The 27180-nt window shown below is 48.2% G+C and overlaps 1 protein-coding gene across 4 annotated transcripts in view; it reads right to left on the minus strand.

Moving 5' to 3' along the window:
• Trh (PAS domain-containing protein trachealess) overlaps positions 1-27180 on the minus strand; it is a 450481-nt gene that overhangs the window by 232049 nt on the left and 191252 nt on the right. Inside the window, exon 1 of one of the 4 annotated variants that reach the window (XM_077681615.1) lies at positions 4184-4321. The exons of 2 other annotated variants lie outside the window; for them this stretch is intronic. The gene's annotated coding sequence lies outside the window, so the exon portion shown is untranslated. Of the gene's footprint in view, positions 1-4183; positions 4322-27180 lie in introns of those variants that run through there. One more of the 4 variants, XM_077681616.1, reaches the window with a different exon arrangement.

Raw genomic sequence — 27180 nt, forward strand, 5'->3', positions numbered from 1 at the left:
ACTTACTAATTTGTGATAAAACGGTCTTAAAGCACCCTGTACCAATATGAAAAGTTTTACAAATACATAGAAACGTGCGCAACAGTCTAGTTTGCTTCTTTTAGAAATACAGTAGATTCCCGTTAAGACGAACTGGAAGGTACCGTAAAAATTTGTTTGTATTATCCGAAATTCGTCTTAAGGGGAGGTTTTTTTGCATTGCGGACGTTACAAGAGAACAAAAATGTTATTCTTCTCAACCATAGTGTTCGTCTTCACTCAGTTCGTCTTAGCGGGATTCCACTGTATATAAGATCTGTAAACAAGAATTGCATTTTAGTTGTGTGGTTCTCATTAAATGACGCTAGCGGTCTACCATGCGAGAGTTTAGGCCGCTGTGCACATTTCAGTGTATTTGTAAAGCTTTTTTTTAATACTGGTACACGGTTGTTTTTAAGCCAGTGTGTCACGAAATAGAAAGTTCCCAAGGCACGTAAACAGGTGAGTCCCCTTTAAGTTAAGCGTACATTGCACCGAACATTAATAGGGGGTTATTTCGAGTCGTTTAATGGCATAAAACTTGCGAAAAACGTAACCAGCAAACCTGCGGCTAAGGAAATTTCATCATCATCATCACCAGCGTATCTACGCCCACTGCAGGGCAAAGGCCTCTCCCATTAATCTCCAACTACCCCGGTCCTGCGCTAACTGCGACCAATTTATCCCTGCAAACTTCTTGATCTCATCTGCCCATCTAACTTTCTGCCGCCCCCTGCTACGCTTGCCTTCTCTAGGGAAACGTAATGTAAAGGAAATGTAATGTATACGAATCCGCTGGAAGTGTAGCCCATGACAGACACGAGAATACGGTGACGTAGGTAACTAGACGGCAGTCCTCGGGCATAACGAAACAATTAGCATTGCACCTGGCCACATTGGTCGTTAGAAACCAGCACTTCGCGACGACGAAATCGCTGCATGGCATGAACATGCGCCTCGCACATTAATTTTAGGAGCGAAGCCCCTTAGGGGCTGGGGCTGTTTGCGTCTCCTGTCGTTGTCGTAATCGTCGCCTCATGGAGTCACGGTACTAAAACACCGGGAAACTCGTTTACGCCTCACGCTAGAATGTAACGCGTTCTGAAAAAAAAAAAAAAAAACACCCGGACACTCGTTTATGCATCGAGCTGGCGCGCATCGTAACGCGTACGAGAAAACACCGGGACACTCGGTTACGCCTCGCGCTAGAGAGCTTCGTGCTTCAAAGACAAGATACTTTTACCGCTCTACCCCACGACGGTCTCTTCTCCGTTGGCAAAAAAAAGCCAAGGCGCCGAGAATACACTTATACACTGCATGCACCCCCCCCCCCCCTTCCTCAGGTTCCACGCTTGTGGAGATGGCCCGGGATTTTTTGTTTGCCAAACACGTGCCCAGTAATCCTTGCCACAAGTCTGGTCCACGAAGTCGCACGCAGTTTCGCTTAGTCTCAGACGCGGCTATTCCGAACTACACTGTCGGTTACACACACGTCTGGCAACACGGTCGGAAACAAACATCTGAAATGACAAAGTGACGTTAAACAATTCCGTAGACCCCGTTAATATACAGTGCACGACTTCGTATTGCTCCTAATACAGTTTGTTTTCAAGCACCCAAGTTCTAGAATTTAAGGATGCCCAGAAGACAAAACACAACTTCGGTTCATTTGAGAATCTTTCCACGTCGAAATAACAACCATGCTTTATAATTCGACTCACCAGCCAGTTTTTGTCCCTATGACCTTACATGGTGATTTCCGGCCAGCGACAATAGCTACTGCCGATAAACAGGGTTCTGCAATTGTATTAATGCCTCTGATTTCGTCTTATCGCGGCGTTTGAATGCCAGCATTGAGTAAGCACACCGAATGCTTTGTTAATGGTACCTAACCAATGACGTCCACGATGGTGTTGCGTTGCAGAAAATTCGAAAGTTTGTAAATACTAGTGACCTGTGTATGGTGAAAACAACGTCCGTTGGGACCAGGAAGGGCGTTGACTGAGTTAGCAAAATGTAGTTATGCCATTTAAAAGCACCTACGTTCTCCCCTTAGTTCCTTGAAGCGTGCACACCTAATGAATGTGTAAAATGCTTTCGTTCGTAGCTGTTTGTGGTGAAGGATTATATTTTGGCCCCCGCCCCCTAAGCTGGTACAGACGTAAACTAAATTCTGCTGTCCTCACACTTACTAATCATCAATTGCACACATATACACTGAAAGCACAACTGACGTCGAAAGTCAGTGAACCGGCCTCGGGGGCGTTTAGTGCCACATTATAATTACAATCAATTCAGAAGCCGTAATTTGTTTTTATGTGAGGGGAAGGGCTTGTTGCCTACACAGAAAACGAAAAGAACACTAGCGTGCTTTATCTGTGTGCGGTACCAGAGAATAGAGATGCTGAATTCACGAAACATTTAGGATATAACTCAGGAAATACTATTCAACGTGTACGAAAAGTGCTTTATGAATCAGGTTACCGTTCCTACGTGACATTTCAAACGGGCAAGCGACAAGCTACACCCACTGTACAGTAATGAACAAATGGAAAGCGAACACGAAAATATGAACCAGAACTCGCAAAATGGAGAATTTGGTTCATCGAAATCACGCAATCAGGCAGTTGTGGTATAGTTGGAGAGTCACGTTTACGAACTTTGCTGCTGTTGTGGAGCGATGCGACAATATGACTTTCATAACAAAAAATCACGCTATTTGTGTGGTTCCATTCATGTACGCGCTTTCGCAATTCATTTGTCTATGACTGTACGCACAACGAAAATTGGCCACCCATAAATTCAAAGTGACAGCGTGAGTGGTCGCGTAGACGACCTTGTATCCAACCATTTCGATGCTGCGAAAGATAAATAGGCATAGAAAGAAGAAACCTTCTCCCGCATATCTTCTAAGCCCTGGGGTGGTACCCAAACACGTGAGTTCTTTGGTTAGAAATCAGGCTGATCTTGCCTTTTCTCGCCGTAGAAGAGAGTTCGACAACATATCTCGTCCACACTACGCGCAGTGCACGTTAAAAGGTACCAAGTGGTCGAAGCTAATCCACAGCCACAACTAATCAGAAGCCATTCAATACAACAAGCGCGGACATCTTCGCAAACGATTGCTGCCGCGTACTGAACCCGGGACATCCTGTCTTGTAAGCATAATTATAAAAAAAGAGTAAAGGGAGGCGTTGTGAACTTCGCTCCTTCTTGAGCGTACCAGCTTTTATACGCATTGTTTAAAGCTAGAAACAACCACGACAAACCGCACTTGAAGAGCAGCGCCAACGTGCCATTAAACCTGTTCGCGTTGTCGGCAACATCTTCTCACAGGCCCCAACAGAAGCAACGCGAGGTGCCGAGCGATCCCGCGCGCTTCTACACACGATCGGGACCTCACCGGCTGCGCCGTAGCAGCACGAGCTACCGACTTCTCAGGCGGAAATTAAACAAATAACATAAGTAAAAGGCGGCGATCGCCCACAACGATGCGTGCGTGAGCTGCCGAAACTGCCAGCGAGCTTCTGCGGGGGCAATCAATGGGTGGAAACGAGGCGAAACGTGATCGTCCCAAGCACGCGCCGAAGCGCGTTCGGTAAACGCGACCTCCTCGCCCGACCAATCAAACAAACCCCCTCCCTCCCCCTCGCACCCTTCCCCCATCGGCCAAACGTCCAAAAACGCAAAACAGCGTTCCGTGTCCGCTCCTTCACGCCACTCGAGATCGAACACGTGCTTTCCGAACACCTCCTGTCGGTTTCTAGCGTAAGGCGCCCTCGGCGACAGTTTTCCTGTTTCGCAAGCCAGACGCGCTAATTAGGGGCGTCTTTAAGACGGTGATCGAGACGACCGGGACACTGGAAACGCCGGACGCTTCTTTCCAAACAGACGCTGCGAGTTGCCGATCGCTTCACCGTCCGATGTTTTTCTCGGCGCAGAGGGGCGGACGGACGTGTTTTCCGCGGCGCCGTGCCGAGCGCGTCGAAGAAAGCAGCGCCCGTCGTAGTACGCGCGCGTGGCTCGAAGCGCCGTGCGCGATCGCTCGCGCATGCGCTCAGCGTTGGGCGCCGAGGTGGAGCTTGGGCCCGGGGCTCGTGGCGGAGGCAGTTGCATAAGGCTTGCTTCCGAAAACAGAGAGAGCGAAGAGAGGGGATGGCTTTACCTCGGTCAGAGTGCTCGGCGAGCGTCGGGGCCGCCGATGGAATCCGCCATGCCTGCGCGCCGCTGCTCATGGGAGCCGTGACGTAGTGGCTCGGCCGGCAGCGCTCGAGCGAGCTGCGCCTGCGCCGGTGGCTCCACCTCAGGGCGGCCGCGGTGGGCGGGGAAAGCGCGACACGAGCGACCTCCTCTCGCGAACCATGGGAGGGGCGACGAACTGCTGCCGAGACGCGGAACCGCAGCGGCTTATGTTTCGTGGTGTACAGCTCGAGGAGGAGGAGAGCGCCATGTGAAACGCGGGCGCGAGATTTGACCAGGTAAGGCCACCTGCGTTCTGAGATCTGGTGCGGCCTGCTGCGGCGAAGCCATGTTTCATCGGAGCAGGTGTTCCAAGCCACTTCGTAATGGACGAGAGATTCGCCACGGTTGTATTTTCATTTGTCGCTCCATACTCAGATCGTTCGCTCGTACATTGGTCTTTCTTGTTAAGAAAATAAGCAGATACGGGCCTCGCAGTCTCCAAGTCGGATTGCTGAAATCCGCCAACGAACGCACAGCAGAGTCACAGGAGCAATTCAGAAGATACGGCCACGCTACAGCTCACTCACTTTTCTCATCATTACAGCGCACTCTGCAGTTTGACTCGTGCTCCGGTCCTCCAATCGTCCAGTGGCGACGTGTTTGCTGCATTCATGTTGTTAAGTGAATTGGAAGTTGTGTTAAATGTCACTTAGCGTTATTCTCACCCGCTTCCAACGAGGAAGCCTCCCTGAAGGTTTTCTTCGATTTAATTAAAAAGTTTATTCTCTCTCTCTCTCTCTCTCTCTCTCTCTCTCTCTCTCTCTCTCTCTCTCTCTCTCTCTATCTATCTATCTATCTATCTATCTATCTATCTATCTATCTATCTATCTATCTATCTATCTATCTATCTATCTATCTATCTATCTATCTCTCTCTCTCTCTCTCTCTTTCTCTCTCCAATCAAGAGGAGGCAGTGCGTGCCGTAGATTTGGCTAGGGCTGTCGTTTCCGACTATCAGTAACTCCACCGCACCACCTTCAATCCCGATACTTGTCAGCCCTGTTCCTTTCAACACGACGAGCATTTATAGCAACGACATTATATAACACTACTCTCACGAACAATGTTGAAGCAGATCGCCACTCCACAATTTATATAATTCATTGATTTAGTCAGAATTCACGAAATCAGAATTGGGAGTGACTACCCGAATGTTTGTGAGTTCTGGTCGCCCCCCAGGAGGATGTATTTCCCCACTCTCGTTTTTTTTTTCAAACATTTTATAAATGTATTCCAACCCGAATAAATGATGAACTCTTCCTCTGTGATTTTTTTGGTATTCTTGGCTTCTGGCTTTCCTTTCTGTGTGTATATTTTCGTTGTGATAAGAAGGGCAGGCGTAGTGCAGATCGCAAGGGAAATCACTTTCTTCTTTGTCGAGAGTGGCTGTCGGCGTATATAGCGTATATCTACTATAACGGAATCAAACCCGTGACCTCTAGAGTAGCCCACAAAACGGCTTAATAGAAACTTTAGAGCATTCTGGAGTTCGCAGTCACCGCGACGGTCATGTATACCGCGAGGGATCGAATTGTAAACAAGCGGTTGGGGGATATACGTACGTGCGGACAATTTCCCGCTGGAGCCAGGCATGGTAAAAACTTGCAGCTCCAGCGACGGATACTATTTTAAGGAATAATACATTGCTAGACTGCTCGTCACCCTATTACGAACGAATATAGAGTTGTAATCGTGCACTACATCGGGAAGGACACGCGTACTTCGACTATGGAGCCTATCGTCCGATTTGCTAAGGCTAGAGGGTTTGGTGCCTGTAGGACGAGCGGACTATTATGACGCAGGCAAAAATTTCAAACAAACAAAAAAGTTTTCCTGTGAGGATCGAGCCGATCGAATTCATGGGAAGAGTAAAATACGACGCCCAGCATATCAACACAACCGAAAACACGACAGGATGATCCTGTAAGGGAATGGGACATCCTGTCGTTTGTACAACAGAAATGTTTGTCGTGCGACAGACAATCTGTAGTTCTGCGTCAGAGACTCGTGACGTACACCAGACCATCCCGTAGACTCCCAACAGAGATCCCTGTCCTACGACAGAGGTTCTTGTTATACAACAGAAACTTCTGCTGCGCGACAGAAATTCCTGCTGTGTTTTTCGACAAGGTTTCATTTTTTGTACTCACCATACTCTCAACTCGTCTAAAATCCTTTAACGAACACGAATCGTAACCCTGCTGACCGCGCGGTGAAAACAATGGCGACAAACTTCACCTCCTGCCCCCGACTCGCTGCCACCTCTGTAACGAATGGAAGTGTGTGTTGGGAGATAAGGGGAAAGGGTTATAGGGGTGGTTAAAATTGAAATTACCACCTTTAGAGTCAATTAGGTGTCTGTGTCTGCATGTGTGTTCTCGTTGTAATATGTATTTATTAGAATAATTTAATTCCAGCACTTGATCTTAGTCTCCGTCTAAAAGAAAGGTTGGTTGGGCAGTAGAGCAAGGACAAAAAATTCAAGGTCATTCCACTTTGCGAATTCGAATGACCAGAGAATCTGTAAAGCCATTGCTACTTAGTAACATCGGTCCCAGTTACTTTGTTGTCGCCATAATAGCCACTGATAAGAATTCTCGCGACTGCAAATAATATACTCCCATATAATGCCAAATCGATGCGCGTACGCCACAAGGTGGTTGGTTGGGCTGGATCGGTGTGGCATTGCAGGCCACTCCACTCCACTCCACCGCGAAACGCGTAAAATGCATCCCATTTTCGGCCCCCACACATCCACATTGAAATCGCCGACTACGACCACAGGGTAAAGTGGCTAGTCGCAACTGCAAATAACTCTTCCTCCGTGCACGTTATTCATGATCCGAAGATGGTCTGGAATCGCGCGGTGTAGATATGCTCGTTCGTATCGGGGAATCGGGGCACGCGACCTTTAAGCATACGATATTCATACGTTTAGCACACTTAAATGGAAGCGAACGAAGAAACAAACAAACAAACAAACAAACAAGCGAGCAAACAAAGTCACAAACAAACGCAAACATACCAGCGCCTCGTTTTATGAAATGCCTTGGGCTACAAAGGCTCGTCGATAAAGTTGGCTTTACCGCAAGACATTTTGGCGAGACTGCGTCGAAAAATTCATGTAAGCCCAGGTAAATACAGCTGCGCTTGTAAACTGGGAGAAGCGTGCTGGGCGTTGGATGATCTCCTTTCTGGCGGCTTCTCGAATACTGTATAGCCGGGAAAGGAATCGAGGGTTATTTTCTTGCGTTCCTGCGCTGTCAGACCATTTGGGATGACTCCAGACCATTTGGCATGGCTCTGGGACCATTGGTCGCGTGAGGCAGGGCAAATCCACAGCAAGTGGTGGAGGTCAGCGACTTGTCGGTTGGCGGTTGATCCACGTGGTTGCAATTCCTGTCGACGAACTGTGGTCGAAAGCGAGCCGTGCTGAGCATAGTTATGGAAATGTTCGTCCGAATACGTCGGAGTCCGACCGTTAGTTACCCATGATAACCAAATGGGAAAACCTCTTCGGGTAGTCAAAGACGAAGCGCCGCTCTAGCGGCTTCCTCATATGCACAGGTTGAACGACGTGCATATCAGTATGCGTGCAGAATCCACCCGCAGCCACGCAGTGTGCTTTCCCTAAAGCAATTACACTCCCAAGTCTAGTTTCGAAACGTAATAGAGGAGGTAGAATGCATAATATTGTTATAATAGAATAACATGTTTACGCGCACATCACCAAGAAAAAAAATCAGTGCTATTCGACCCTGAGAAAGTGGATGACCAGCGGATATGTTGCAAGTTACCGCGGTAACGGGATTGACGTCCCCGGAAAACCGCAAACGATCCCACACCACGCAAGCGACGCCGAATCGGTTGGCCACAAACTCTCGCGCAAACCGCGCCGTGGAGGTTTGAGCTAGAGTTTGTGAGCGGTTGCGTCCCGATCTTCATCGGTGGTCTCCTTCAGCAGTTTCGCGCCCAATGACGCTTATTCTTATGAGTAGGCTTCACTGTTCAACAAATTATGTGGGAAAGCCAGTTTACAAAAACCAAGTTTACATCGATTTTTAAAGCCGGCTTCGCAACTCAACACGAATGATTTGCTAGGTAGACATCTCTCTGGAAGGTATAGATGCCTTCTTATATTAACGACTGTTGTTCGCTCATCCTCCATACAACCTGAATGAAATCGGCGCACCGTGGCGTCACGTATCGTCACGTAACAACACTCACCCGCGTGGAACCGCAAATACGCCAAGCGAGTCGCGGCTGATCACGGCTGACTAACCTGCACAGCGGAAGCGATAAGCAGCGCGAGAACGTGTTTGATCGTTCGCACGTGATAGCGCGCGTAGAAAAGTATCCGCAGCAAGCTCATTTCCGAAAGTGAATTAGCGGCTCGTTGGGACGCGGGGGCCCCTCCCGCCACTTATACCGCAGAGCGTACAAGGGCGCTCTTACGCTAACGCCGCGTAGTCGGTTTCATTTGCAGCCGGCTCCCAAAGAGGGAGCGGTGAGCGGCGGCGCTGATCGACGCGACTGCAAATACGGCCGCAGAGGATATCAAAACGAAAATGTAGAGGAGCGGTTTAAGAGAGGAGTCGGCGAACGGGCGTCCTCAAAGCGCGGTCCTTGTTGTCTGCACTCTGCACCGAGGATAGACTGCGACGTCACCACCTATTGAAGAGGGTAGACGTCGAATCAACTCGATCACCCTCAAATCTTCGTAGTACACTCAGTTACCTCAAACTTAACTGAAACGCGTTTTTTTTTTACTTTCTTGATCTGTCGTGCCATGAAGTGGCAGAAGTTTGCTCGTGATAAAGTTTACCAAAAGCCCTCGCTCTTACATCGGCGGTGAGTCTGCCCTCCCTCCCCCCCCCCCCCCTTTTCCCCTGAAGCTCACTACACCGCACAAACGGAAGGAGAGGGAGAGAGAACGAGAGAGAGAGAAGGGAGAGGTCGGTCCATGCCCGCGTTTTCGGGCGCGGCGGCCCAATTAGCTGAGGGCGCTGCTGAAGCCGCTCCCCAATTTGCATATCCGGATCCCCGCCGGCCGCCCACGCCGCCGCTAAAAGACCTCCACGTACACGTACAAGTGCACGTGCCTCATATACGCCCCCTCCCCCTCCCTTCCCGCACACCCCCTTCCCCCTGCGAGCCTAATCCAGAACAGTACGTACACCGGCGCGGCGGTCATCGCATCATGCCGCCGCGGCTCGCCTCTAAATGAAATCACGGCGAAAGAACAAACAGACGGGGAGGCCATTATAACGCTCGCGTACATTCGCCCGCCCGCTGAGATATCACCGTTCCGGCGCGCTTGCTCGCCCAATGCTCCCAGACCAGAGTTTAACCACTAATATGTATACGGGTGCACACAGGCGTGCGAGTTGAGTCCGACGCTGATGCGAACAGCAGCGGCCCCTATGGGCAGCCGCGCGCAACGCCCCCCAATGAAGAAGGGAACGCTTTCTGCTGAGCGCCGTCCCACAACAAATCCCCAAGCAAAAAAAAGAGAAACGGGGTGAGCCATATAAACGCAGCTCCACGCGGATAGAAGAACAAGGCGCTTCATAAAGCACGCCGGGGTACGCATGAATATATCTGCTTGTGGAAGAGGCTAGACAACGAGCGGTGTGTGGGCGATCCGGAGCGCATATACATACAGCAGCGTCCGTCTGCGCGGAATATGGAGTGTACGAATGCAGCGTTCTGAGGGATGCGAGAACCCACCGGCGCGGATTAAGAAGAGGAAAATGAAAAGGAAGAAAGCGGAGGAATAAGAGCAGAGCAGTCGCTGTGCGACAACAGCGCATGCGCACAGGGGGTCATGTAAATGCGGTGTCCGCTGATGCTCCGTCTTCGCTGCAGGATGAGTTCTCCCGTGGCGTTTGGACGCGTGGCAAGAAGTGAAGGTCACGACGTCGGTGCTGCGTTGAGTTGAGATGAGTAGAGGGGGAACACGGACGTTGTGCTCCAGAGGACCAATCGTTTGCGTTCTGTGTACACCTGTCCGTTCGTTCGTTCTTTCATACGCGCGTATGAATCACAGCTTATGTATTAAGGCTTAAAATACGGCAAGGATAACAGCGGGGGACAAGGTCCTCGCAGACCGGAACCAACCCGCTTCCAAGTTTAGTAGCGCGTAACTCTAACTACACGGAAGGAGGTGTATGATTGGTACGGTCAAATATGCGTTCGTCATTAATAACATCTTCATCGCGAACAGATGTGTTCCACTATAAAACACCAAATCGAGCGAAAATTATGAGGGGAAAAATTGATTGATCGTAGGGTTTAACGCGCCGACGCAACGCAGGCGCAAAGGCGCGCCTAAGTGGAGGCTCCGCAATTTTGACCACCTGGGGATCTTTACCGTGCGTGCCGAAATTTCGTAGACACGGACGTTTTTGGTTTTCGCCTCCATCAGAAAAGCGGCCGCTGCGGCCGGGAAGTGAACCCGCGTCCACGACTACTGTCTTTAAGGGCGGAAGATGCTTTGGCTTGGATAAATTACAGAATCCATCACTGGAAGAATCTTTGAATCATTGCATGAAGGAAGCTCTGAAATGCGAAGATGCGAGGAGGTAGTGTGTGCAGCGCCTTTTGTGTGCTAGCGGAAGCTGTGTATCTGAGTGTACGCCCGACAGAAGGTGAGAAAGCCATGCCTTTAGAACTGAGATTATGATCCAAACGATGTTTTTCAGTAAAACTGTGAGCGAAATTGTAGCAACCTGTTGCGGTAATGCGAGCTTCAACAGTTGTCGAGGCTCCACCGGCAACCTAAGCACGCGAACAGTCAGTATCACTCACAAGGACGACGTGCATATTGAAGAAAGCAGTACAAGGCCACAATAAAGAAACATAAACTGTTTCCATATTAGGCTGAATCTTAGCTCAGAACGTACAGTATTTCTCAAAATTTTCTAGGCCAAACCTAATCCTTCTGGACCAAAAATTATTCAAATAAAAAGATTAACCTTTAACTGTTAAAAAATGATGTTATAGTATGCTGAATCCTTCGCTAAGAATATGCAGTCCTTGTCAAAATTTTCTAGGCCAAACCTAAGCCTTCTCGATCAAAGCTAAATCAAGGAATAAGATTAACCGTCAACTGTGACAAAATTATTTGATTACAGTTGAAATCAAAGGAAGGAAAAAGAATGTGTTTTTTCTAGCTTTTAGGCATAAAACGTTTCATTCAGCCTCACCGGAGAAGTTTTCTCATACATTGAATTTTGTGCGCCCTCTGCACTTTCGGCGTGGCCTAGAAATATTTGACAGGGACTGTACACGGTGATAGAAGACACCAGTCTTCCTTGTCTCCTCCAGACTCAAGGCTGAAACCCGATAAGTCGTCTTCTTCATTTCAATTATTTCTCTAGGTCCAGCGAATCGAAATGTAACTATACACGCCCTTCGTGTATACTAAAGCATACTCTAACGTGTACAATTTTAGTAATCCGTTGCCAACCCGAATGTCTTCGCAATGTACACATCGTGGGCCAAAGTCTGGTGCGATGGTATGCAAATGTGAGTTATGAAGAGTAGCAGCGGCTGGCGGTACACCTTAAAAAGCGGGAAAGAAAAGAAAATGAGAGAGAGGGAGCGTAAATAGGTCATTGGATAAGTCATACTGGGAGGACATCGACAGCCACAGCGGGCGAAAGCAACTGCTCCCTCTCCCCACCAACCTCGCTATAGATATGTCACCATTGATTTCCGGGCACACTTACTGCAAAGCCCTGAGTTCAGTAACGCTGAGCTCGTTTCGGTTGAAGAAGGATGGAAAACTGTTTTCTATTCATGTTTAGACAGAGTGGTTAATTTGAAATAGCGGGAAAACCAGGCTTTAATGACACAGCGCCTGCGCGGGCGTGTGCATGTGGTTTTGTTTTTTAAAGACAATAGTATTTCTTGGGCTACTGAAACGCAGAAATTTTGACCTTTCTGTCCGTCTGTCTGTCTGTCGGTCTGTCTGTCTGTCTGTTTGTCTGTGACTCGATTCAGCCACCTGGCCAAAGGGAAACAGAGGCTGCGCAGTAGTCTTATATACCCCCAGCCAAACCTAAACGTAAGTCCGCTGTGAATGTTCATATATGTCAACATTGTTGAACAAGAACTAGATATTGCACAAACATGAGGCATAAAATCAATACATAAGTGATATTTACAGTGTTCTTTTATTTAAACATTCACGGATGCTTGGTTTTTGCGATAGCAAATAAAATACTACATCAACTGCAGAAAACCGTCGCCTGCTGTTGCCCACGCTACCTGGCAGAATTAAAAAAATCAAACGGCAACAGAAACGAAAGGTTCCAGTAGTATAGGTTCCACGTTCCGCTTGGAATGCTCGTGGAGCAGGGCAACGTGGTTCTATAAGCGTTGTAGTAGGGTGCCTCTATTCACGCGCGTCTCCGCCGTACGGCAGCGCTGGCATCGAGGCACCATACTTAAAGCAGTGGAACGCGGTAAATTTAAATTGACTTGAGCGTGCACACCTCTGGAGTGTTATCTTGGAAGGAACGAGACGGGAGAGGAACAGCATGAGAGGTGAGCAGGAAAGAGAAGGGAGACCTTTAATTGCCAGGGGCGCTAGTCGACTATCGTTTTTCGTCAACATTTGCAACGAAAGGAGCTGATACGCGACGAATTTTTGTCTGCCTATTTTTTTGTTTGTTTGTTTTCACTTCACTCCTTTGTCTTTTCTAATTTCCCTACGTTCCTTTCCCTTGTGTGCGGCAGCCAACCGGACTCTATTGTGTAGCTAACCTCCCTGCCTCTCTTCTGCCTTCTTTTTCTGCCTCTTAAAAACAATGGGCGAGCCATTTGGATGTAGACAGCCTCCTGCTTTGCATAAATGCCTTGCGATCTGAACGAGTAGCCAATTTGACTAAGTTACATTGAATTACCCTTTCCCACTCACACCACCTCTCTCTTACAGCTTCCGTGTGGCTAAGACGGTCCACGCATACGAAACTATGCGTGGTTCGCGTACAGGGTTCGTACAACAGCAGCAGCCCGAACTAAAACCGCATAGTATAGTTTTCGCCAACTTACGACATTTTGTTAAAATAACAAGCGTCCATAAATTAGCTTTGAACATGGAAACCCGGGGAAACATTGACGCGGAAAATGACACAAATATTAGTAATAAAAAAGTCAAGTATTTGATAACAGCAGGTAATATAACAATGACAAATGGAAGACATCCTAAATATAATATTAATAACAACAAAAGGCGTGCAATGTATGGTGCAGTGTACGGTTAACATCACCATCTTTACCATTCGTAGCCGTGTCGTTCACACGTGTGTTTAGGTCCACAGTCGACGACAAGCGTTGGTCATAACGAAATCCCTTTTGGTTCAAGTTCTTCCTTCAATGGAAGTTTTTCACGGGCCCCACTCCAGTGCAGAGGGAGCAAATTATACCTTCGTTTTACGAAGCATCGCTTACAACGAAGCCATTTCTTTCCGAGGACTCCGTTATATCGAAGGCTTAGTGTATAACTGCTATTCGGCGAACCCACACGCATACATGTGATGTACATGCAACGACGGTTGTGGCTATTTATCCAGACGAGTGGCACTAGACGAAAGGAACGAACTGGTGCACATTCACACAGAAAGATAGATAGAATAGAGGGGGGAGGGAGTTGGGGGAAAAGACAACAACAGCAGGCGTGTGGAGGTAATAGCGGGGGATCGTGCGTGTTCGCTGTAGACGGAGGCAGAGGAGGCGCGAACACGTTCGTCCGAGTAGGCGAAGTCGGGTGCGGCGTAATTATTGTAATCGACGGCCGACTACGCGCTATAACGTCTAACCTCGCTTTCTCCGCGGCGTTTATAGTCGACAACGCTTACAAGTCATACAGCATCCACTTATAGAGCACTCCCAAACAGACTCTCTCGATGAGCGCGTGAGATCGAAGAAAGGTAAAATAGTGCAGGTATGCCGTAACCCATCCTTATAACTAAATTGTTTTATTCGGAATATCGCTTTGTTCGAAGTGTTTAGTGGCCCCCGCTTCCCTGTGTGAAGAGACCACCATACCCGCCTTTAACGAAAAACCGTTTATAAAGAAGTCAGGTCCCTGTCCAGGGACTTCTTAATAACGAGGGTGTACTGTATACGATAAAACAGGTGAGAATGGAGAATGAGGTTAGTGGCCGATTGATTAATTGCCGTGTACGCATAAACAGCACGCCGTCGAAACAACAAATAAACGCGAATGCGCTTCGCATTTGGTTAATTACTGCCGTTGATCCCGACTGCCAGGTGTGTGTCGTATGTGCCGACAACCGAGAGGCACCACAGTCGCTGGAAGCAGGCTGCGGGGCTGAAACAAACGTCGATAACTGAACGTTGCCTCGGCGCGCAACATGCTCCTGAGGTGAACGTGCCTGTCAACGGGCAACAGCGTCGAGGGCACTTGTGCGACTCCGACGTGAAAGCTCCACAACTTTCACACTTCCTTTGAACCTGGCGAAATCATGGCGACGCAGTGCTGGGGACAAAAACTCTGTCTACTTTTCTTGCGAAAACAGGACTGAAAGAGGTCCTGGGAACCCTCTGAACATATACACTTTATATATGCGTACAGCTTCCCTCGCTCTCTTTTTTCTATTTTTCTCTCAATTTCCCCATATCATCTCACTGTATTCAGCCCCATCTGGAATAGCAAGCCCCACCGTGAATGGGGCTGACATCTTCAGCTTTTATTAAAGTCTCTCTCTCTCTCTCTCTCTCTCTCTCTCTCTCTCTCTCTCTCTCTCTCTCTCTCTCTCTCTCTCTCTCATTGTCGACGACAGTTATATAAACAGGCGAAACGGCTGTCTCACCGATGGCATATATGCTAAAATTTTGCAAGTAATATGCCGATGAATAGATGCAGTAATATTTAAAGATGTCTTTTCATTGTATCTCATTGGGTCGCAACGCCTGGAACATGAATTGGGCACTAAAGTTAGGTTTGAAGGGGATGTATAATGCACAGCTGATGAGCAAGCAGGAGAGAAAATAGGAGAAAGAAAGGCGGAGTCAATAACTCGCGCGAAATCTAAACTCACTAACCCACTCTCTGACTCACTTTAAGCGATTTCTGAAGCGTAAGAAACGATAACCAGTTGGAAAGGGTAAGCAATTTGGGCACGCTGGAACAGGCTTCAAGACTCCAACACACATCAGTGGACTTATCATTTCACCAAACATGAATTCATTCATCTGCGGCGGATTCCCTCGTAGCGTGTTGCAATGGTGTGCGCTTTTATCACCAGTGTGAACCCTGAATAATTTCAGATTTTTCCAGTGGAACTCTGTTCGTAGATGACTATCACATATAGTAACGGCAAATGCCTGTAAGGTTATAACAGCGGAGCTATTGTTAGGCTGGCCACGAGAACAGTCTCGGCTGGTATCCCGTCACGCCCGCTCTGGAAAAGGTTTCTCGGCGAGGCAAAAACCGACTTGTAGTACAGAAAAAATTCGTAAGTAAAAGGTCGTAGGGAATTCATATCTTGATACAAAACGGCGTATGTTACCCACAAGAAACGGTTTTCTCAGCAATGCATTTGTACTTACAAGTGAAGCCGACCTAAACAAGATGCGTGTAAGCTTGGTTTCTATAAGCTGTCTTTCCCACATTGCGTGTTCTGCAGTGAAGCATGAACATCTACGGAGAGAGTATGATAACATAAAACGGCGCTAACTCTTGTGTTATCGAAAGTGTCCCGAAACAAGTTATAAGAAATAACCGCTAAGACGATACTACCATTAAGCTGACCTTTGTTTACTTGTTGTAAATAGGTAACTCGCAATTCAGTTCTAGACGTTCCAGATTTACTGTCTGCTGTCCACACAGGGCGCAGGGAGTATGGTTACAAAAAACGGCTACAACTTTTGTGTTATTGAAAGTACCCCAACATAAATTGTATGACAATTACCCGCTAAGACGACACCAAAATTACGCAACACAGCTTCGCTCCTTCTTCACCGAGTGGAAGGGCACCGATTTTTTCGGCGGGGCTGCTCTCATTTCCCGCGAAGAATAGCCCTTTTTGTTCTCTTAGACACTGTGAACCAAAAGGGTACCGTGTAATCATAAAACTTTAAGTCCTCCTGGCATTTCAGCGACGTCCCCGTTGCCCCGAGGGTCCCTGCGTGGGCCTTTCGTACCTGGACCTACTACTCTGCCCGTGCACGCCTGCCGGCCGGGCACGTATGCACGGCTCATCGCGTATACGCTCTCGCTTGCTGCGCCGCACCCATGTACATACGCTGCGTCCATTCATGCGAAGGAGCGAACCACTCCTGCGCCCAACGCGGGACAAGGCACAGAAAAAGGACGGTAAAATAAAGGCCGACTTGAAGAGAGGAAGAGAGGACCAGCGAGGTTTGCCGGCAGATCCGGTCGGGCATGCGCTGGGCGCGCGCCTGTGCACACGCCCCGTTGAAAGAGCGGAATTAACGCGCTTTGCAATGGAAAGTGCGCGGGCACGCGGCGGCCATAGAAGAAAAGGACCGCGAACGCTTCTGCTCCTGTAGATCTCAGAGATTCATGAATTCCCCGATGGATTATTACTGCCACGATGGCTTAGTGGTCACCTAGTTTTTTCAGCTAATCCCACCCTCCCCCAGCTGTTTCTCTCTTTCTGTCTGTTCAGCAGGCCCGTTCTGCAGTCGCTAACGCTTGTTGTTGAACATCCACGGCGTGCCTGCCTGTTCTCTCTCTCTCTCTCTCTCTCTCTCTCTCTCTCTATATATATATATATATATATATATATATATATATATATATATATATATATATATATATATATATATATATATATATATATATATATATATAGGTTAGTAGAGACAGAGACACACGAGAAGGACATTAAAAATAAAAATAAAAGTTTACTGACGTTTCAGGGAGAGGACTTCCTTTCTTCAGAGTACCACTCTGAAGAAAGGGAGTCCTCTCCCTGAAACGTCAGTAAACTTTTATTTTTATTTTTAATGTCCCTCTCGTGTGTCTCTGTCTCTACTAACCTTATTTTTTCGGGCTCTGTGTGAGTTTTTGTTTCCAGACTGTATATATATACCTATATATACATAGGTAGATAGTGCGCGTGTGTGTGTGTGTGTGGAGAGGGGGGTGCAGACTATTCATTGTTCCTAATAGTAAGGACAACATATCAAGTTAACAAGGATATCTCAAAATAAATTATGACCGTCACGTCCACCCGCACAATTATTTGGACTTCAGTAGTACTCCTGGGCAACACATTCGAAGGAAATCGAAACTTATACAAAGCTTATCGACTGTGGAAATAAGGCAGCTTATTTCGCAATGTTGAAAGAGCTTAGCTAAAAGCATGTGCCCATAACAGATGGACGAACTTATTTAGTTTACATCTACATGCACCTACACTTTTGACCCATCCCAATTTATTCGCCCCAATTCGGTAGGTCCCATATTGTACAGTGGGAACACGTATATAGCTGGTAATACGGTAGTTCCGAGGCGTTTATCATTGCCTGCGTCAGTAAACAACTGCTGCTACCTCGAGTAGGATGGTTGTATTTTCGACACTCTAATATACCGAATAGGCCAGCTTGTTATACCAATTAAGTGTCACTTTGCGCATTAAAAAGACTACCACCAGCTTTGTAAGAGATAAATGCCGCTAGCACATTTATAGCTTTAAAGGGACCCTGCAACACTTTTTTCAATTTTTTTCAATTCTTAAATGCTCGCAGAACTTATTTACCCAACGCACCCAGTACTTAGATTAGGGTGTCGAAAAATACCGCAGCCAAAAATCACTGCTCTGTGCCTATCAGATAACTTGGAAACTCGCTCAAAAGATTTTTCTCTCTTTCCCGGTCCTAGCGTTCTTGGACCGTTCGAAGTACGTCGCTAAGACCAAGTAGCGGCTGTTGGCCGGTTTTCCTTCAGTTGCAGCAATGAACGCTTTTCGATAGCAACTCTAAAAATAAAGCCACAAAAACAATGCAGAGACGGAAGGCGTATGTGGTGGGAAGAGCAAATCACGCAGTGCCGCCCGTGCTGACAATAGCTATGGCTTCCGCAGTGCTTCCAGACGCTAAGGAAACAGTAAAATGCGCTTATCGAAAGTGTTGCAGGGTCCCTTTAAAGGGGTCATGAAAACAAAATACAACACTGTTTAATTTTGAAGAAATTAGCTTCAGCACCCTACTCATCTCCATTACAACCAACCACGAAAGACATTTCGAACCGAAACGCGGAAGTATTGAGGGACTTTTAAATTTCGCGCTACGTTGACGTGTTATGGGCAGGAGTGACTTCATATGGGCCAGCACTAAGAACAGTGTGTTAACTGCACCATAGCATTCAAGTAATGCGATCAAACGAAAATAGAGGCGCCACTACAATCGTCCAGTCATGTGCCACAGCGATGGGTTAGTTCTGCGGCCTCCAATCACACAAACAAGATTCTGTGACGTCATAGAAAAGTTACCGGAAAATGGCTAGGAGGTTGCCACTGCTTCACAAGTTTTATGTAATATCTCCATTATTTGTTCCAAGTGTACAATTAAATTAACGTCATTTTTATCCAACAAACCAGTTCTTCCAATAAAACAAATTTGCATTTTGTCTTCATGGCTTCTTTAAAGGCTTAAAGGGACCCTGCAACACTTTCAATCAACGATTTCACTCTTTCCTTCGCGTCTGGAAGCACTGCGAGAGCTATAGTTATCGCCAGCACGGACCGACACTGCATGATTTGCTCGTTGCACCAAATACACCCTCCATTTCGGCTTTGTTTTTATGGCTTTATTTTTAAAGTTGCTATCGAAAAGCGTTCATTGCTGCAACTGAAGGAAAACCGGCCAACAGCCGATACATGGCCTCAGTGACGTAATTCGGGCCGTCGAAGAACGTCAAGACCGGGAAAGAGGGGAAAATGGTTTGAGCGAGTTTACAAGTTACCTGATGGGCATAGAGCAGTAATTTTTGGCTGAGGTATTTTGCGACCCCCCAATCTGTTGGGTGCGTTGGGTGACTACGTTCTGCAAGCATTTAGGATTTCAAAAAAAGTTGGAAAAAGTGTTGCAGGGTCCCTTTAATGGACAGATCGACTTGATTCGGGGTACGAAGAATAAGTATGTTCAGGTGAAGTCCGTTCAAGCGAGATTTTACTGCTTAGTGAACTAGTGTGTTAGATAAACCCTCATTGTGATAACTGTGGTTTGCCAGGAACTGTTGAGCACATTTTATTAGAGTGTCCGGCGTACAACCAGGAATGGAACCACCTCGCCAAGAAGATCGAGTGCATCAACAAGGGACTTTTATCATTGAAAGCTCTTCGTAGACCATGGTCATCTCCATCATCCCAGCGAAAAGTGTTAGATGCACTGTTTGATTATTTACACGACATCGGTGTCGCAGAGACAATGTAGAACTATGCGTCGTCATCCTGTGAGACCACCTCGACGTTTACGTGACCCACGGACTACTCCATGTTACATTATTTTTACCTCTTCCTTTTTCCCCCCTAACTTTCGCGCTACTTCATTTAGGGCCTTTATTCCGTTCCCCCCATCCCCGCAGAGTAGCATGTAGGCTAATACATGCCTACAGACCTCTCTGCTTTCTTCTAATACCGAGCTCTCTCTCTCTCCCTTTCTCAACTGCTATTGGAAGTGTGTCATTTTTCGATGGTCGTTCTAATGCAATGGTCGTTTGTAAGACGTGAAACCAGTGAAATTCACGCTCGGATGTTGTTATGTTTTCCTTTTCCTTAACCGTTGCGCCTACGAATGAGACTAAACTGCATACAAAATAGCCTCGTTGGGAGCAATATTAAGCGCATATACGGTTACCTTAACAAACTTCAAATTTCCTTCTACACAACAAGTTACATTGTACTTATAAAAAAAAGAGATCTGAAGAAAGAACCAAGCGGCTTATTACGATGATATATTGGAGAAAGGTAAATGCTTCCAGAGAAATAAGAGACATGGCTCTACTTGGGCCCTCTAACGACATTTCACCTCAGTAGTGCGAGTCAGGAGGAGGAAGTAATAAAGAGATATAAATAAGGCGCGGTCGCCTGCCTTATTTAATCGCGCCAGGGTGCCCAGCATTTCCATAAAAAAACAAACACCAAAGAAAAGTAAGCAAGTCACCCGCGACTCGGTTGTTTGCACGCCAAAATGCGAAAAAGAAAAACGCCGAGAAGTATTCAACCGGCGAACGTTATGCCAGGGTGTATATGACCCAGACACGCTCGGTTTCAGCGCGCCTCGCACAAACACATTCAGCGCAATTTTCTTTTCAACCCCAGCCATAACAATCCTCCCTTTGAACTGCACCAGGCGAAGAGGAAGATATGAGTAAACCGTTGAGCGCAGAAAAAGGTTCCCGGGCTGCGTGTACACATACGCGCGGTTCCGGTCGAGCTGGCTTACAAGCTAAAACACCCAAGAAAGAGCTCAGAGCCCCGAAAGACAACGCTCCGGTAGCCTAGCGTGGAAGTACATTTCAAGGAGGCGCTCTTCTTCACATGGCGAGCTCTTAGATGTGCAGTGCAACGGGCGGTCGCTGTCACAGCCAGGCTCGGCTAGTCTTGGCTTCGCTTACGTGCCTCCCGTAATTGGCGCCCCGAGCTGTGTGCATCGTGTGTGAGCGCGGAGCCTCCGTCGAGGCTTCCGCCGGGAGAGAGCTGGACAGACGCTTCCGCGGGCGATGCGGGCACGCTTTTCGGGTCAGATTTATGACCACGGGCGGACTGCACGAGGAATGGGAGTCGGTAGAAATTCAGCATTAGATGCCGCGGCGGCGGACGAAGCGTCGGCGCGCTGGGTGTATCGCGGGTGTGGTGCCGGTTCGAGCATGGTCGTGCGTTGCGAGGGAGATACCCTCGCAGGTGTAATTATTAGACCCAGCTCTCGAATCTTGCCCCTCAGAAAACGTGTGTGCCCACGTGGGTAGACGGAAAGGTGTGCGCAGCGGAAGAGGAGGGAAAGTACGCATCCGTGAGCGTGTGTTTTGACCGTTTTTTTTTTCTTTTTTAGTGCTGTTTTTGACCCACGTGGTGAGTTGCCCTGCCCCGAAATGGCACCTACTTGACGACGAGTGTCACGCGCTTCACACGAAGTCGAAGACTGTCAGCGCGAAGGCATAATAAATAAATAAATAAATAAATAAATAAATAAATAAATAAATAAATAAATAAATAAATAAATAAATAAATAAATAAATAAATAAATCTTAGACGAGGTGGCGCATGACGTGTGATTCTGTCCGACGCATATACACTTGGTGTGCTGAGTGTACGGATGCCGCGTCCATACAGAGGGCGCATTTGCACAGTTACCGCGACAGGTGACCTTAATTTCGCAATTTCTCTTCAGCACAATTAAGCTATGTGGCATCTGAAAGTGCTCCTCGCTAGATTGAGTGGAGATTGCTAGAGTATCACACAAAGCTTAAAGGAGCCATCAACACAAAATACAAGTTGGGTTTATTAGAAAGACTGGTTAGTCCCGATAACAATGATACCAATATCATCGCAATCTTCGAACAAATAACGGAGATATTGAAGAAAACGTGTGAAGCAGTCGCGACCCCCTAGCCAATTTCCCGCAACTTTTCTATGACGTCACGAAACCTTGTTTGTGCGATTGGCGGCCGCGCTCTCTCCGTGCGCTCTCTGCACTCTTTCATTCCGTGTTCTCCTATCGCTCGCTCGGTTGACAGAGCCGCTCAAAAATGAACAGCGCGCCGCAAAAGTTTTGCCGACATGCATGCTTAATACTGCTTGCGCAATAAAAAACAGATCGCTAGAACTAACAAGAACCTAGTGCGTACTACAGGGTTACAGCTGCATTCACCTGCACACAAACACGTACACACGCATACTATACCATACCATACCATGCCATACCAGGGTCTCCTGTTCTCTCAGGTAACCGCGCAGTGCATTCCGCAGCCGTATCGTATAAATAATCTCCCAACCTAGGCATGCGTACTGTGACGTAGAGCTAGATCCAACGTTTGTAGATTTATTGCTTTGTTGAGCTAGATCAGCTGCATTACGTCTAGCCAACAACAACGCGTAGTATATGCACATCGCCATGATACCCCCGTTCCCCTGTTACATCTCTCTCGCAAAGAGAGGTAAAGGCCACACGTACATTCGTGCTGGAGCAACACCCTCTAGATACCAGAAAAGCCATGCACAGTCACCTCCCTCCTACTTTTTCTACACGTGATTGGCAGGATTCGTATCCGCGTATTCACGTTTTCCTAGTATCGGTCATTAAGGGCGAGCAAAACTGCATAGGGCCGCCGTACGCTAATGGCGCGCATGCAGATGCTTTCCCAGTACAGTAGAGGGCGTTGGCTGAGCGAGCGCACGCGAGGAGGGTGGCCGTCCGTTCCACGCTGCGCGCATAGCGGTAAATGAGTGACAGGCGGCGGACGGCTCAATCCATCTCCATCGCGTGACGCCAGCGCCGCCTCTTCTGACGAAACGACGGCCCTTTATTTCCTCTCGGCGCGGCAGTTGGAGACAGCGCTGCCGGGGCTGTGATAGCTGCTGCGCGTAGGCTGGCACCCGCTTCCCCCGCGGCCTCACTGCGCCGGAGAATGCGGCCGCGCAGTAATTGTTGAGCATCGTCGTCGTGACCGATTTCTCCTTGCCGTTTAACGTCGTTTGCGCCGTGGGTGGGGCGATTAGGTCGCAGGGCTGAACTTCTCGACAATTAGGCGGCCGCTTTTCGATCAAAGAAGACGGATCACGATCGCGATAATTCCCTTTCCTCGTGCGTTAGTGAACAGGGTCATGACGACGATGATGATGTTGGTGATGATGATGATGGTGATAATGATGTGTAGGCGCAAGAACGTAGGCAGGGAGGGAGGATATTGGGGGTTCGAACCCCAGGCAGCGCGTAGGCGAGTGATAGGGTTCCTTTTGCCAAAAACTCCTCCGTTCTCATAACCCATAACACCAACCTCTCGAGAAAAAAAAATTCTGCTAACGCCTTTCATAAATGCGTACGCTGGGACGGACGGGCTTGTTATTCAGCGCAGCCTGGCGTAGTATATCGGAGTTTATACGATTAAGAGAGAGAAAGAGAGCTGGGTATCGCAGGCTATAACCCTCAAGCATGCCAAAAAGGGCGCTTCTTTGTCATGTTAGAACAGCGTGCCTAACTCTTTGCTGAGTTATAGTCAAATTGTGGACTATTGTTTTAAGAAGAAGCTAAAAAGATTTTAAATGTAGGCAGTCAGTGCTAGCACCCCTTGTACTACTCAATGTAAGTCCGGCGGTTTAATTAACCTGAAATTCCCTCCAACGACAAAGCTCAGAGCCCCGGGTTTTTCTTCACTACGTTGACAATGCTTCACGTCCCGCACAATCCGCCTGATTCCTCTTAGCGGCCTGCATTTGTTTAATGCGCAGCTCTTATACGGTTGCTCCTGTAGTTTCGCAGCGTCCCTCGCCGTCGTCCCTCGGCGTAACCGAGAGAACGAGGACACCGAAGATAAAGCGAGGAGGTAAGCGGAGGAGGGCAGTATGGCGAACGTGTAAGTATGAAAGCAGAGTGCCGCGAGTTCCCGCTACGAGATGGCGCCAGACTAGCGCGCGCCGTCGTGTGTTCGCCGATGACGCGATCATAAGGCATGCGGCGAGCGCGTCCACCGATACCATATATGGTAACAAAGCGGCGCATGAGAAGAGTAATGTACGAATAACAAAAGTGGTCTGTAAATATACATATATGTCTGTCTGAAATTCTTTGCCTCAACATACTTTGCAAAGTCCAAACATCTAAATGGCGGCGCTCAAATTTCGCATTACGTAGTATCTTAATCGTCAGCCAATTTTGTTGATTCACTAGTGACCTTTGTTTGACCTGTACTGCGCGCTTTCTCGGGTGCGTCGGGTGAGTGGATGGATATACTTTTGGCAGTACAGGAGGGAATGCTTGCAACCACCCCTCCACTCCCCACCCCCGAATCCCTCCCATCAAAACTAACTATACCAAAGTTCATACAATGCCCCCCTCCCACACCCCGCCCCGTGATTCGTCAATGTGCATTTGCCTCGAACGTATGTGTTCCACGTCTATTTATTTAGAATTCCAGCGAAGCTGTAGTACGTTAGTCATCGTTCGTACGTTGACTACGTTGGTGATCGTTGGTACGATGCCGAGAGACGACTATACGTAGATTGGTACGTAGTCATCGCCGGCCGTGCAGACCGAAAAAAAAAATCAGGTAACCGCCCTTCGCCCTTCTTAATCCGCCCATCACAAACCAAACAGACAGGCAGCACAGCACAGCCCCTTATGAGTAGGAAAATTGTCACTACTCTGCTTAAAAGAATACGCGGAATGATGCTAAAGGTGGGATAACCGTCACTGCCTTTTCGCTTTGCCCATTAAACTTTCGTGACCCTGCAATCAAACGATATTTTGTCTGTTTTTAGGCTCCGGTAGCGCAGCTTCGTGGGCGCCACCAGCCTTCTTATTTCTCAATAAATCGTTTGTCCCGTCCACTTCCTACAGTCCTCCCCTTGACCCTAATTTATTTGTTTGTTTATTAAAAAACGGTAATCGCGTATTATTTGACCTGCCAAAGGGCATCTGGGTTCGAGGTACGGCTGGGGGGTCCAGTTTAAGGATAATCGGTGCTGACAATCCAAAGTGCACTAACCCTCCGCTGCCTGCAGGATGCATGAACGGGGAGATGACGAAGTGCCCAGGAAGTCAATACGCCTCCAAAATCGCAAGCACGCAACGGCCTACCGCATACAACGGCGCTGCACGCACACTCGATTCAACGGGCTCCTGCTCTACGCTGCACGCTATTGAAGAAAGGGGCGTGCGGTCATATATATACACACGCGCGCGCGGGCTCCCGTGTGTGTGGTGAGCTCACCTGTTGCCCCCTCCTCCCCTCGCGTCAGCGTGCTGATCGGGCATTCAGCGCACACGCGGCTCACGTAAGCGACGCTCAAAGCTGCCTTGCCTCGCGGAGTGTACACGTACGACGGAGAGGAAGCAGCCGCGGAGGCGGGGCGTGTTTGCCTTTTGACACCGCTTCTCCCCTTCCCCGTACCCTCCCTCATCTTTCTTCCATCTTACGGGGTCTAATGGGGCGGAAGAAGGTTGTGAGAAGTGAGCGACGCTTGACGGTTTTTGGAGATACGGTCGTGAACTTGTGCGTGAGCACGACAGCACGATACGCAACACAACACAACATCAAACCCAACAAAGCACAGCAGCACGACATCACGCGTGTTGTTATGCGTGATAGTAAAACACGAACAACACGAAACTGTCGAGTCAGATCCAGTAGCCGTCACAGAGATCGGCTCGTGGGGGGGGGGGATTTTTTTGGGGGGAGGGGGGGTTGGAGGGGGTGGGGTCGAATAAAGAACCACTCCCCTCATCACCAGTTCTGCAGAGGAGGTGATAACCATGCCGGCGTCTGGACGTGTGCGGAGTAGCCCGCTTGTGCACAAATCACTTAGCGGCACAGTGGTTTTTGGCCCCCCTTAGGCGGTACAACGGCTAGCGTCGAGTCCGCATTTCTGACGGTCGCAACACGTTTGCGACTTCGCACAAGTGGGATGTTTAAAAAAACAAAAAATTAGAAGCTGGAGACCTCTTTTGGGGATGGGGGGGTGGGCGATCGCCCTCTTCGCCCCTCCTCGTGGGGACCACCACTGGTCAGATAATTCAGGCTCGAAATTAACACTTCCGGATCGCTGAAGCAAACTCAAGTCGTGTGCCATCATCGTTAGAGCTCAAGGGAGAAAAAATAAAAATGGTATTGTACGCACCGAGGCTATCATCTGGCTGCGCTTGATGAGTGATGTAGTGTAAAGCTACAGAATAAAGAAGACCACCTGGGGATCTTAAATATGCGAAGAAATCCAGAACAAACGGGAGTCCTTCGTTTCTTCCCCTAGATCGAAAGAACACCCGCCTATTTTCTATATAAGCCGTAATCGAACTGACGATCACGTGTGCAGCCCGCTTTATCTTTTGAGCCACCGTGGTGAGTGCCCCATGGGTTGCAATGGTACAGGCAATTGTGCGAAGTATGGAAGCACTCTCTAGGCGTACGTTTTATTTTGAAGCAACACTTGGTAAATAATCTGAACAGAAATATATGCTGTGCTGCCCACACGACAACGTAAGCTTCTAAGCAATGTAAGCAGATACGCCTGCAGTTTGTACATTTGTATGTGGTTCTTTTTGCACGCACGAGTGTTACGTCATCGTATTTTTCCCTTTATATTACCGCAAGAAATAAATATTGCTCGGTTGATAGCGCTCGTGTCTGTGTCTTCTCTTACTGTCTTCGTTTAAGCGCTGTTTCACAGTTTAATGATGAGCCAACTAGCCAAACCCAAACGTTAGTAAGCTTCTCGATGTATGGCGGCTGTAACCAGTTATCATACTTATTTTTTAACAACAGAGCTGATTAAGCACTTAGTGCCGCCGTCGAGCGTTAGTAGAAAAAAATACCATGAAGAAATACCGAGCGCACGTGAGCGCGCGCCTTGTGAGGAGCGCCCGGTGTCGGCCAGCTCGACCTTCGGGAACACTCTGCCCAGCGCTCGTGGCATGATCTCTCACGTGCTCTTCTCCTCGCCAGTTCACGTGCGTTCGCTCCTGAAGTGGGGAGCACAGCCGCCGAGTTCCCGACGCTGGTTGCCGCGGATTCGAACGCGTGACAACGCGGTCCACTTTGGGAGAGATGTGAAAGGCAGCGGACAAAACTATAAAGGCCTGCCAGTCATCGAGAATTTCCATCGGCAAGTTCGGAAATCCGTGTTAGGTGCAATATCCGGGTCTTCGACGAAGGAAGAGGGGCCGCCAGCTCTGCTGTTTCTGCAGCCTTGCACCCGTGGAAGCTGC

This window comes from Haemaphysalis longicornis, unplaced genomic scaffold (genome assembly GCF_048455015.1).
Source record: "Haemaphysalis longicornis isolate Haplotype H1 unplaced genomic scaffold, Haemaphysalis longicornis Haplotype H1 scaffold_8, whole genome shotgun sequence".
In the NCBI taxonomy this organism is placed as follows: Eukaryota; Metazoa; Arthropoda; class Arachnida; order Ixodida; family Ixodidae; genus Haemaphysalis; species Haemaphysalis longicornis.